The sequence below is a fragment of the Cygnus olor genome, chromosome 4 (assembly GCF_009769625.2).
Source record: "Cygnus olor isolate bCygOlo1 chromosome 4, bCygOlo1.pri.v2, whole genome shotgun sequence".
NCBI lineage: Eukaryota > Metazoa > Chordata > Aves > Anseriformes > Anatidae > Cygnus > Cygnus olor.
In genome coordinates, this window is record NC_049172.1 from 62,207,393 (window position 1) to 62,221,519 (window position 14,127).

At 45.2% G+C, this 14,127-nt stretch overlaps 1 protein-coding gene across 1 annotated transcript in view; it reads right to left on the reverse strand.

Annotated features, from left to right (window-relative positions):
• The window catches only part of C1QTNF7 (C1q and TNF related 7), a 51,464-nt gene extending 37,856 nt beyond the window's left edge, over positions 1-13,608 (reverse strand). Inside the window, exon 1 of the mRNA XM_040556337.1 lies at positions 13,427-13,608. The gene's annotated coding sequence lies outside the window, so the exon portion shown is untranslated. The remainder of the gene's footprint in view (positions 1-13,426) is intronic.
• Between the last annotated feature and the right edge of the window lie 519 nt (positions 13,609-14,127).

A 14,127-nucleotide genomic window follows, 5' to 3' on the forward strand; every position in this document is an offset into this window, starting at 1 on the left:
TCTCCCCCTTTCCCTTTGAGGAGGGGGAGTGAGAGAGTGGTTGTGGTTGAGCTCAGCTGCCAGCTGAGTAAAACCACCACAACCCTGACAATTGACAGGTCCCAACCTGTCATTGCCCAGAGGACACAGCAATCCATCAGTCAGTGCACTTGCAGCATTGCATGCACGAGCTGTGTCATTTCTCCCAGGCCCCCTGCCTATTCCAGCCATAACAGCCGTGTAAGCTGTGGGAGTGTCAGGGCATCATGTTTTACTGCAGCCACGTGCAATTGTGTCTCACAGCTGGAGAGAGCAGCAGCCTCCACGTGCTGTTCCCTCAATGAAAATGTCATCTGTTTTACTGCGTATTGTATATGCATTCACAGACATGGATTTGTATAGGAGTTAGGAACACAGTTCACGAACTAAGGGTCACAGTTATAATTGCAGTTGTAATATGAATATGAAACTGGAAGCTTGGCCAAGACCTCAGAAGTATTCTGTAATGAATACAGAAATGTCTGAGACTTGTCAGGTGAAAGCTATATCATGATCTACCACATCAAACAGTTAAGAAATCACTTTTTTTTTTCTTTTCCTGGTAGAAGTGTAAAGCCTTATACATAAATTGAAAACGTATGTTTCCCATTCATTTTTTGAACACCCTTCAGAAGACTCGGTGGGCTGGGCTGCCTGCAGGCTGGGAGAGCTGCTCTGCTTTTGAGGAAAGGCCAAGAGAGGTGGGACTGTTCACCTGTAGAAGAGAAGGCTCAGGGGGGAATCTCATCAATGTCTATAAATACCTGAAGGAGGGTGCAAAGAAGTTAGAGCCAGGCTCTCTTTAGTGGTGTCCAGTGACAGGACCAGAAACAACGGGCACAAACATGAACACAGGAGGTTCCTCCTGAACATCAAGAAGCACTTCTGTACTGTGCTGGTGAGTCAGCACTGACAGTGCTTGCCCCCAGAGGCTGTGGAATCTCCATCCTTCGAGATATTCAGAAGCCATCTGGATGTGGCCTGGGCAACCTGCTTCAGGCCCCGCAGTGGCCCTTCTTCAGCAGTGGAGATGGCCCAGACGACCCCCAGAGGTTCCTTCCAACCTCAGCCATTCTGTGATTCTGTGATTATGTCCAATGTCACTTCATGACATTTTTAAGAAGTCCACATCTGGTTACGTAGTGAGAGATGCAACATGTGCAATCTATGGGAACCACTAGGCTCAGTTTCACTACTGCATGTAAAGGCTGGGCCGGAAAGACTGAAACTCTGCACTGATTCAGTGGCCATGTAAGATAACATGGCAGGTAAATATGAACTAAAGAACTTATTTCACAATGCAGTAAACTTTCATTACCTGTAGATGGTTCATCTGGAGATGTACCGTGCCATTGAGTCAGAGTTGCATTGGCTCCTTGGAGGTACAGTGCTACCTAAAGGTGTTTACATGGTTTTTAGGATCAGTCTAGGGCCACATGTACTTTTAGTGGAAACATTGAGCTGCACTGCATCAGTTCAGTCCATCATGACTTGGTTGGTCTGTCCCTAATGGAGACAGGCTGTTTCCTGCAGGGCTACCTTGGGGGTGCACGCCATGGTCTCCACTGCTTCAAGAGGATGTATTTGCTAAGGTACAGCATTAGTACTGAATCAGACAAATAATTTTGGTTGGAAGAGACCTTTGTAGTTCACCTAATTCAATGTCTGCTCAAACCAGGTTTAATCAAATCAGTTTGCTCAAAGCCACCTCCAGAGATGGAGAATCCACACTCCCTATGGGCAACTGGTTCCAATATTTGGTCACCTTCATGGTAAAAACAAACAAACAAACAACAACAAAATCCCACCTGCTTAGATCTATTGAGAATTTCCTTTGTTTCAGTTTGTGCCTGCATGCTAAGACTCGTAGCTGGTGGTGAGTCTGCAATACCTACCTCAGGTCCAACAGATTTGCCTCTGGTCCAGAGCTAAAAAGCTCAAAGAGCCCTTCACTGACTTCAGCCGGCAAATGTCTCTGCAGTATGTGCGCCATGCCTCTATTATTCAGGGTTTTCAGCTCCATGCAGCACACCTGACCCGCATTACCCCTGAGATCAAAGAGCTGGCTCAATGATTATGATTCAGGGGATTTTGCACACCTTATCCCAGGTAATCACAAACTCTAGTTCTGATCACAAAATCATTTGATTATACTTATCTGCCATGGAAGACAAAAGATAATACCTTATTTTACAGATATGGACAGGGGCACAAAAGCAACATTATTTGCCAGAGATCACACAGTCAGTGCAGAGCAAGAAAGAGTAAAAGTATTCATCTCTCCAGACTTGCATCCTACCTGCTGGATCCTCTCTTCTCTGTTCATTCCTTAAATTTAGAAGCTAGAGGAAGGCTGTAAGCCAGCCTGCTATTATGGAGCATTTTCTGAGGGAAGGGTCAAAGAAACACAGCACTTGTAAGATGCTAGCTATGTAATGGGTTCCAGTGCTGAAGCTGACAGTGGGGGAAAATTAAAAAGTGCTAATGTTGCTGCTGTACATGTGGTGGGCAGCTGCACTACGCATCATCAAATGAGCGATTCTCCTTAAAACACAGCCCTTCTGACAATCTGGAATGGAATCCAAATTAGTAAAAGATGGTTTTGAAAACCTTGATGTCTACTGCTGTCAGTGAGAATTCATATTATAATGATCAAAAACTGTATGAAGGTGAGTATTGCTGTAACTTGTTTAAATTGCAAGCCTGGAAAAATATACCGAAGACATCTGGAATCAATTTCTGTTTTGAAATTCAGTTCATACATAAGGAAGGCTTGTGAAGAACTGAAAGACAAGATAGTCTTGTCTTGAAAGACATGAACTAAAATGAGAGCATTTAAATAAGTGCTTTATATGCATGTTCCTCTCACTTCAATCTCACATCTCACTTTTGGCAAATAACACCGTCTATGGATGGTTCCCTCTAATACATAAATAAATGAAATGCAGACAGGCAACAATATATTACTTCTGGGGGAAATATATATATATTTATATATAGTGGGGGGTTCTGATCTATGCTAGACATGTGCTGCTTCCTGCAGCTATCCAGTTAAGCTTCTTTGCAACCCATATGTGGAAGTCCCATACTACCACCCCCTGTCTTCAGAACTGTGCTGCATGCATGCTCAGAGTTGCCAAGCCAGCAAAATCAGGACTGCAGCTATTTCTCACTTAAGGTGAGATGCTAATGCCACTCATTCACTTGGTCTCAGCTAGTATATGAGCTAGTGAATAGTGGGCAAGAACTCAGGAACTGCAAGTTCCTGTTGAGGCTTCAAATTACACATTGAAAAGGAAGAGTTTTGGCATCTACTTTTTTAAACCTGCAGTGTATACTATCTTGTGCACACAGCTTCTCAGTCTTGAAACCTGAATGGCCAGATCTTGAGCTGACATATATCGATACAGCTGCATGGACTGCAAAAGCAGCATAATTAATTTACAGAAGCTGAAGTTCTGGCTCAGAAATGTGTAGGAGCACATATAATGCCTTCCTGGTCATGTGGGTGCCACACAAGGAGGAACCTGACAGCAACCATGGCTTTATAGCCACAACAAAGTTCATCCTCAGGGCTTTTACCAGACCCCATGGGGGCTGAACATTTGTTTTTGGATGCTTCACTGAGTGTATAGTCTCAGAACATAAACAACATATGCCATTAAAATCCATCAGAAGCAAATCTCGAGCACATACAAATGCCCTGAACTTGCATCTCAGGAACTGTGTGATATTCCATCCGGTGGTCTGAAAGGATTCTGCAATAAATTGCCTTGCCTTTTAGAGGTCTGAAAACATGGATGAAGACTGTGGATGCTTGAAGGCAAAGAGAGTCTCACTCCTTCATTGTGGTGTGTATCTTCACCCAAAAGCAAAACTCATTTTAAATACTGCTACTTCATCAGAGGCTATTTTAGACCAAGTGGTTAGACACATCTAAATGAAATGTTCCTTCATTGCTATGAGCTGCAACCAGTCTCCTTTCAGTAAGCATGAGACATTCTTACACAAAGGTATCCCTGGCCATCCCCTCACAAGCACAGCATGAAAAAAGGCACCTCTTTAACTACGTAGGGAAGAAGTGACTTAAAGTGTATGGCAGCATTTGACATGCATCCCAGTTTGCAAGAAGTAAAGGACTACATTGCTAGTACAAACTAATGTAATGACATATGGCTTCTCCATTTGGGAAAATGCTGCAAAACTGAAAAGCAGATTGCAGCTTTTCAGAATAAACTGGTGCTGGAGCTCTCATTAATGTAACTTAAAACTGCTTGAGCAGCACAGACTTGTCTGGATTGAGTTAATATTTTTTTCACTTGTTTAGTCCAAAAATAGAATTGCGTCAGCTCCGTGCAAGCTCAATGTTGCTACAATTGTCTTCAGTAATCCTCTCAAACCCACTGTTTTCCCAGATCACTTTATGGATATTGTCTATGGGAGGCAAGGGAGTGTAGTAGCTGGAGCAGAGTGCCGAGGGATCTGATTCCTGTTCTTAGCTCTATGGTTGACTCTGTTTTCCTTCTGTTATTCTTATAGTCTCCTTCAGTCTTCCATTTAACCTACCTGAAATTCAGGCTTGATGAGAAGTACTTTGCAATTTTGGTACATTGTCTAATTCTACCATTTAATAGAATTAATGGAGGAGAAGGGTTTCCCAACTGTTCCAGCCCTGGGAGATGCTACTCACAGCAGAAGAGATTGTTGAGGAGACGAGTGCTGATCATCGCAACATCATCTCACAGCTTTACCGCCATTCCAGTGTAAGGTTTAATTCCCCATGCTCCCAGAAAAAGCTAGATAGCATTTGCTTTCAACTCGCTCTCCTACTGATTATTACACCTGAAAACCAAAACCTCCAAAAGCAGAGTGCTGTGCCCTGGCTGCAGTAAATGCACCCCCATACATGGGGCTGTAGGGGTTTACTCTGATGTGCAAGAGTGCCAGAAGGGACAGCCTGCGTGACATTGCATCCTTTGCTGCAGTACATGCACTGGCATAACTGGAATGGGGAATCACTGCAGCATCTACTGGGAAAAGACACATTGAACAGTGTTCCTATGTTTTTAAAGGTGTTTGAGGTTGAAGAAATCAGTACAGTCATACATTTCTTACATAAATGAGCTTCATTGAACACAGAAATTTTTGCAAACGCAAGGCGCATAGGCTTCTGGTAGCAGCCCCCTAATAAAGACTTTCTGCAAAATTGGGTTGGTGTTGCTGTGGAGTCTCCAGGAATTTTTAAGGTCTTTTTAAGGCTACTGCATTGCTGCTACTTCAGTGCTGCCTGTGAATGATAGACATGCTATGGCTAGGTGCCAAGCTGCTTGAAAAAGAGCCCTTTAAAATAAATAATAACACAACCTTTAAGCATTAGGAACTGATGGTGTGAAGTAGGTGTCAGGTAAATATATAGTTTATTCAGTATAAGTGCACATGCTCAGGCACTCTGAGGTTAGCCGCGGCCTCCAACACCAATACAGTATTATAGAATCATAGAATGGTTTGGGTTGGAAACAACCTTTAGAGATCACCTAGACCAACCCCCCTGCCATGGTCAGGGACACCTTCTGTTAGATCAGGCTGTGCAAAGCCCCATCTAGCCTGGCCTTGCACACTTCCAGGGATGGGGCATCCACAGCTTCTCCGGGCAACCTGTTCCAGTGCCTCACCACCCTCGTTGTAAAGAATTTCTTCCTAATATCTAATCTAAACCTACCCTCTCTTAGTTTAAAGCCACTACCCCTAGTCCTATCACTACAGATCCTGCTGAAAATGTCTCTCTCCATCTTTCCTATAAGCCTCCTTTAAGTATTGAAGACCGATGTAAGCTCTTCCCAGAGCCTTCTCTTCTCCAGGCTGAACAACCCCAACTCTCTCAGCCTTTCTTCACAGGAGAGGTGCTCCAGCCCTCTGATCATCTTCAGGGCCTTCCTCAGGACCTACTCCAGCAGGTCCATGTCCTTTTTGTGCTGTGGGCCCCAGAGCTGAATGCAGTGCTCCAGGTGGGGTCTCACGAGGGCAGAGCAAAGCAGAGAATCACCTCCTTGACCTGTTAGCCATGCTTTTTACAGGCAATACCAATACGTTTATGGGTCTCACCCAAGCACCATGCTCAGCTGGAGTGCTTGCTCTCAGACAGTGGAGATGAAATAATGCCTTCAGGAGCAGGAAGGGCGCGTGCTGGAGCTGCAGTGGAGCCTGCCTTTGGCACTCATGCGACAGAGGGCTGCAGCGTCTGTTATACACAAATAAAGCTCCAAAGGCCTAAATAGATAAATATTAGAGTTGCTGATTAAAGGAAGCAATGCCAGCCACTTTCGGCCAGCATAACAGAAAAGTGTTTCGTTACCTCAGGTTTAAAAGACCTTGGACGTTTAGTGATTCCAAGGACTTGCAAAAATTACAAGGAGGAAGCACCGGTAACAATATCAGACACACATTCACTTCATTCATGGCCAAATTAACCTTAATTATCCAATTTATAAATCAGCTTTAAGTGGAAGGCTCCCTCCAGCCCCCCTGCTGCCGCATATTTTTGGGATTAAGTTGTTTGTTTTTAGTGATAAATTAGAAACATCTGCTTCTGCTGACACACTGGGAAGGAGGCACATGCAGCAAACTTGCCCGGTGAGCTGCTGGGATGCTGGAGGGGATTTGGTGCCAGGGCCTGTGTATGGTGCTGCCAATTTCTGACCATGAGGACCCAAAGGATCTGGCCTCTCCCCGCTGTGTGGGGTGGAGGAGGACCATGACTGTCGCAGGGCAGGGCTGGGCTGGTTTCTGAGGCGGGCTGGAGCAGCGGTGAAGGCTTCCAGCAGCGCGCGCGCTAGGCAGATCCTGCCTTTTAAGGGTATCTTGGCAGCTCTTCCATGCGAGTGAAACTGTTTCTGCTATGGGATCATCTAGTCCTAATCGCAAGGAATCCAGACTGCGTTCCAGAAGAACCGCAGAGGTCGTACAAGCATGAGCGATGATGGCAGTGAGCGCACACAGAGCGCTGTCCCACCATCTCTTCTGACGGAGGAAAGGGTGCCGGTTTAGGGGACTGAAATGTTTTGTCACCTGTCTATATCTCTGGAGAAGTGATACAACTTTTTGATCGCCGAGGCAGGCTGAAAATGGCCAGAAGGTAAACCACATGAAAGCATCTGCATGGACGTTCACCTCATGAGGGCGGTACAAAAACAACCTTCCTTGGTGTGAGCCACTCTTCACTGAAGTGCAAAGCTCAGGCTCAATCCTGCCAGACGTAGCAACCCAAAAAATATAACCTGGGTGTCCGTGGAGCTGCACCCATGATGAACCTGATCCTTGCATCCCTGTATGTGATGCCTTCAAAGAGGCATGGGCCTCACTGCAGAGGATTAGTAGGACTGCAAAACCAGACTTTTTACATGCGCTGGCTGGGTTTTTGTTCCAGTTTTTGACAATCAAAACTCTCAGACCGCAGCCTCAGGCTGCGAGGACAGAACATGCCTGTAGAAGGGGAGAACATGAGATACCCGGAGGTTTCTGACAGGTAACTCCTGCTCCCAAGATGCCCTCATTTTCTGCCTGGCTATCTTCTCCAGATATGTTTGAAGATCATGTGCATTTATCCAAGGTTTTCAAGTAATCCATTAGCTCTTTCAGAGGAAGATAATTTCTCTGTCAGTGCGAGAAACACCCAGCAGTCACTGTATGTTGGCTGTACAGTAAGGGTATGATGATCTGGACAATTCCTGGAGGTGTGGGAGGCATCACTGAGGTGTGATGCAATGTAAATATATTTCTGTCTGAGAAATGCCAGGCACTGAAACTTTCAATTGCAGTTCTGCCTAAAGAAGGCTACAAAGCCACGGCTGAGCTGCATGCAGGGAGCTGTCCTATTCAGTCCTGCAAAGGAAACTCTTCATTCTCCTTGGACTACTGAAGGCCAGTTGTGGTCCTTTTCCTCCAAAAATGCAGCCTCCACACCCCCCACTCTGATGTAAAGCAGTACAACCTAGCTGTAAAGCTTAAAATATGGTGAAATGCAGCTGATACACCCTCTTCCAGAGAAACCAAAAGCTCTCTGCTGGTGCAGTGCCCTCTCACAGTGCTGAAGGCATTGCTCGCCCTCCCAAGTGGCCAGCAGAGCCCCTGAGCCCCATGGGGGGACCTGCTCTTGGGGGGTGCAGGAGACAAAGGTGAGTATGATGGCCTGTTTCACAGCTAGCCAGAACCATTGGCCCTGATTGTTCTGCTTAAGCTGTTTTCCTCTGTCTGACCTCCAATGCTGCTCTTTTAAATGCTGTAATACGCTCAGGAGAACATGATCTTTGCATTCTTATTGGGGCCATTCAGATATATATTCAGATAATAGTGAAATGAAGTTGACTTGGGTACTCTTTTTATTTTTATTTTGTTTTGTTTTTATTTTTATTTATTTATTTATTTAATTTTCCTTTTACCCATGCTGTGGGGACAGAAGGGAACATTTCCTTCCTCCAGGAGAGAAGTGGGAGCTACAACCTGTACTTCACACCTTTAAGGCAATTGCTTTGCCTGAGTGTAAACTATCCTGTTCCCACTCAAAAATCACCACCTCTCTCTGGAATGACTTCTCCCTGCCCCACCTCAGAGCTGGTGCTCAAGAGGTCATCTGCTGACATGTGTGACCACTTCCTAGCAGGAATGCCTGCACTGAATAATAGGAACTGTAATTCAGAGAGGCCAAAGTAGCTTGGGTCTTTCTCCCAGCCATCGTGAAGTCAGCCATCTGGAAGATTTAGAGCTACACTGCAGCCTCACATTATTTAAGCAGGGGTTACAGGATGGCCCAGTGACCACTATGGCTTCAGGGAGGAGTGGATGCTAGCAGGGTCCCCCCAAAGCCTCCTCGAGGAAGTGGTAAAGGGGGATCCCCTGGGTAAGCATGCAGATGCACCAGGAAAATGGGAGGACTACAGAAAGGAGAATACCAGATAGGTAATTTACAGGAGGAAAGGGGTACTGAAGAGGAACTGAAGAGACATTGAAAACATCTGGGACAGGGAGAGTTTCTAAAGCTGAGCTGTGATCGAAGCCTGTTCTCGGGCTTTAGGGCCAAAAAAGGCCAGGCTCTGGCAGATAACCTGCAGAGCATATCTGTGCAGAGCTGGACCTCATAACGTCTCAAAGGAGCCAATTGCTCTGTAACAAAATACTGACATGGTGTCTGCAGTGAGCAATGGATGCAAAAAGTAACCTAGGTGTTTCTCTGATACATCGCCAAAGAGCCATTTCTACTAGTGACAGTGAAAAGAAATTCTACGTGAGCAAGGACATGAAACATAGCCTGGGATGTGTCAGGGGAGTGGGATTGGTCCCCAGGTGCTTTAAGGCACAGCAGACCAGAGCTGTGCAGGAACATCAGTGCAGGGCTAGCAAGACTGGCGTAACATCAAGTTTTTATGGACTGCTGAAAAGGGAAAAGACTTTTGGTCCTCAGTCCTAACAGCTAGCAAGAACAGAAGACACGTGTTCCAGCAGGAGGGAGCTTCTCCCTCCAAGAAAAGGGAGAGTTTTCCTGGAGCAATACAAAAAAAGTGAAGACTTTTCCCTCTTTCTCTCACTCTCTATTTTTTTTTTTCCTTTTCTTTTCTGAAGGGTAAAGAAATGGGAGGTCCCTCTCGCAGCAGCTCCCAGACCAGGTCCCCCACGCTGGCCTGGAGCCAGTGACGAGGCCCACTGGACAAAAGGAAAGAGGTGGGGAGAGCAGGCTGGACACACACCTCTTTAGCCCTGCCCTTTGAGCCCTCCTTGTTTTCATAGCAGTGTCACTCCCTGTTTTTGCTGCACATTTTTTAAACTACATTTCAGGTCCTGTTTCCTTATTAATATCCTCTCCATCCTCATTTTTTTTTTTAATGAAAGAAAAATATATTTATTAAAAGAATGTAGCAAACACTGAAAGAAATAAAGCAGAGTGCATGAATTACAATACATCCTAAAAAGCATCCCATAACGGAACAGTTCTCTTCCTTCCCCCTGCTTTAACCTCTGGCTTTTTCCAGATGTTCCTGTTTATAGCAGGGTGTCTGATTTTGGGTTTGGGGTCTCTCCAAAGGAGGAGGGGAGAGCGTAAGCTGAAAATAGGATGGGTGGCCTGCTGGTGTCCAAGCACAGCCAACTATCTCAATTAAATCTTGTTCGAGATTTGGCCTCCACTTCTGCAGGCTGCACCACGCTCAGGGCTCAGAGACACAATACAGATGAGGAAGACAAATCCAGTAGATAGACTGAACACAAGCCAATAAATTTAAGCCAGAACAACATATGGACTCTCACATCTCTCAGCCTAGGAAAGATTGCTCCCCACAGATTTCTTCGAGGTTTGCCCAGACAAAGTGAAACATCCCAGCCAGTGAGACTTTTCCCCCCTTTCCCTCAGATTGTTTTATAACCACATCTCTCTCCCTGCCAGGATTATTTTCCCATTGTGCACAGCCTAGTCTTTCCCCTTAAAACTGATCCCATTATTATTTGTGATAAAATCTGCTTTCATACTAAACAGTTCTGTCCTTCCCAGTGCTTACACCTGACAGAAATGTGTAGACTGTTTTATCATATGATCCTATCCCCTCCTGCTCAACATTTAGTGAAACTGTAAAACATCTCTGAAGGCTAGAGTCAGGTCCTTTGCAGTGCTGCCTTCATCACTCTGAGCTTTCCAATCCACATCCAACATCAGGTGAGGCTTGGGACTGGACACCCTAAAGCAGATCCACACTTCTCTTCCAAAATAAAAACTAAAGCCTAATATACGGAGAACCTGAACATTCAGTGCTGTGAACTCGGACTAATCTGGATTTCTTCTTCCGCCCAACAGAAACTACACTACTGAGCTGCACCTCTTAATTTAGAGAGACTGTGAGCAGAAATGAAAACCTTTTGCTGACAGTTGCAGCCCGATGCATACCACGAAAATGTAAATCTGCCCAGTAATTATCTCACTTGCAGCCTTTATTTTCCCTGTTTGATCACCAGGATGAACCTGCCAAGCCTCTGGCGTTTTCTGCCAAGTCAATCACATAACTGCTTTGCTGTCCTTTCGACTAACAAAAAATCCACACCAGAAGATAAAATGGAGTTTGACCTGTCTTGTATCTGTGACAAGCAACCTCTAGGAATCAGAAACACTACTTTTTTCTTTTTTAAAATGCCTCTTAATTGTATAAAAGGTTGCAGTCTTCAGATTCTCACTGCTCTCAGAGGTTAAGTTTTTCTGGCCTCTCTCAATCCACGTTTTATCATCTGCAATGTGTGTCTTCAGGAACGTGGATGTCACTTGACCATACAATGACAGCATGCGTAATGGTGCTGCAGCATTGGTTTAAGGACCCTGACCATTAGGCTTTGCGGCATACGGGGCAGGCCCACGAGCAGACCCCTCACAGAGAATTAAGGATACAAGTGAGCTCCAGCACAGTGAATGGGACAGAGGATCCTGTCCTGCAGGGACTCAGTCCAGCCCTTGGGATTTCCATCCACCTTCTTGCCTTGCAGCTGTTACTGAACCATAAATATGTGCGTCAGGGACGTGTGGATATGACAGAGAAGGTGAAATAATGTGAAGGTTCTTTGTATGTGCATTATTCCCGATGATGGCTGCTGAGACAGGAGCAGTCCCTGCAGCTGAGATAGTTTCAGAATCTCTCCTGTCTCCTGTGTCACTGACTAGTGGGGAGCAGGACCAGGCTCCACCACCTTCATGCTCACCTACCCTTCAGATGGCGGGGCGTTGTGGAGGAAGGATAAGGAATAAGCAACCACTGAGGAAGGGAAATGAGCTTCCCAGGCCCCATGCCACATAGTCCTTGCCTATGCAATGCTTGTTGGACACATCTCTGCCTGCCCTACCTTTTCACAGCTCAGCAAGGATGGTGATGGTGGGGTTCCCACTTGGCACAAAACTTCACCCAGGGGTTCCCAAATGGAGGCAGGCTTTCAGGTTTTCCTTTTTTCCAGTGGGCCTGGCATATCAGCTCCTCCACATCCAGTTTTGCTTTTCCACACCATTTCCCCTGCCCTCCCCACTCCATGTTTCTCTACTCTTAAACACATTTCTTAGGTGGAGCATGGCCCATGGGGACATAGTCTCCTGGGTGGGCCGGGCTGTACGGGAGCTCAGCAGGACAGCCCCGCATTTCCACATGCTCTGAAAGGGAAAATCCACTCCAGCAGCACAGCTGAAGCTGTCCCAAGTCAGGGAAAACAAGGAGCAAGGGACTGCAGGAAGAAGGGAGTTCCACCATGGGTCGTGGGATTTCTGAAGCAGGTTGCTGTTTCTCTAGCAATGAGTAGAGCTGGTAATAGCAAATTTCCGCAGCTTGCACGGCTCCAAGGGCTGTGGGTAATGCTGTGCTCACACCCATATTTTCCTAAAGCTTCAGCTGAAAACCTTCATCATTTCCTTGAAAGTGAGTGGGTTAGAGGAATTAGGCACCGTTGTGAGTTTTTGTGTCATGTTTTGGGCAGCTGGCATGCAAGCCAGCGCTGCCTCCGCCCCATCTGCACAACCCAGAGACCCAGGGGAAACAAGAGAGCAAGAAACTGCTTATCCACTTACACCCTCACCTGCCTACACCATGGCTGTGTTCAATCACTTGCACTCTATTTAACAACACCCACTCCCTCCCGTGTGTCTGTAGCACACAGCCACAAAGCATACTGCCAGTAGCAGTGGAAGCACGGAAAGCTAAATGACCTTGGGAAAGAAAACCCCAGCAGAATAAATGCCCCAACAAAATAACAAATGGGTGGTTTTTTTTTTTTTTTTTTTTTTTTTTTTTTTTGTGAGAGTTTAATACGTTAAATTCAGGAGATTAATTTTGCGAGAGCACAACCCTGAAGCAAAATGATTTATTCAGTATTTACAGATTTTTTTTTTATTTTTATTTTTTATTTTTTTTCAAAACAAGTTTCTATGAAACCATAGCAACAAAGGTTAAAGTGAATACTTGGAATGATTTTGGAATCATGCACAAGGGAAAAAACCTATAATCTATTTTGGGTTGATGGAATGTAAGATTATAGCTAAATAAAAGAAATATTTCAAATGATTGTAAGCAATTAAATCACCCTAAACCCCGTGAAAGGTAGACATTTATAAATATTTTTTTTTCCATCAAATTGTGTCTTTGATTTTTAAAAAAATATGTCTGGTAACTTTCTGATAGGAAAGTTATATGCATCCATGTCAAAATTTATTACTCTTTCTTACAAGATATATAAACAGATTTCACAGAAGTCCTACTACAGCAGATTCCTAATGGAAACGTGTATCCCAGCAAAAATCTGATTTTTTTTTTATTTTTTTCTGAGAAGTCTCTCTGTTGTGTTCCCTTCTTTAAATGCATTTCAGAGAAGCCAGAATAGGAAAGTAGAATCAGTTACAACTTACCTTAACGTTTGAGTAGATGACACCAATTTTTTTTCAGGAAAAGCAACACGTTTCTTTCGGGTCGTGCTGTGGGAGCTGTAAATTCAAGCCACCAGGTAATTGTTGGTGACCCAAGATCCGTTAAAGCCAATTTGAGTGCCTCAACGACAAATAATAAACTTCACGAGAACTTGTTTGAAGCTTGATGCTCGTGCATTGAGTTTTGTAACTGTCTGTCTCAGCTAAATAAGCTCCCACTCCTTTCCTCGGACAGTTGCCAGCTTTTCTAATTTAAAGCAACTGTCAGCGTGCTATAAAACTCCTGCTGGAAGGAGCTCAATGTATACCATGGAGCAATGAGCAAGCGCGTGCTCCGGACTGAAGCGGTATGACAGCGTCCTAACGGGACACGGGGCATAGCCTCCCCAAGGTAACGTTATATCATCTTTGGAAAGCATTATCGGCTAAGTTGTCTCCTGCTCGGTGTAGACACAGAGACGAGGAAAAAATCATGCTCTTTCTGGCATGCCGTCCCCTCGGCGTGGGATTTGGGAGGAGCAGCATCTGCCTCAGAGTGAAGGAAGAAGCAACAGCCTCAAAGGCACAACATGCTGGGAGCTGCCAAAATAGCCTGCTCCCCAAATCGGCCAGAGGATTCCCTTTATTTTTAGAGGTGCTACTCCTTGGTCTGAGGCTTCAGGGAGAGGTCCAGGGGCTTTCTC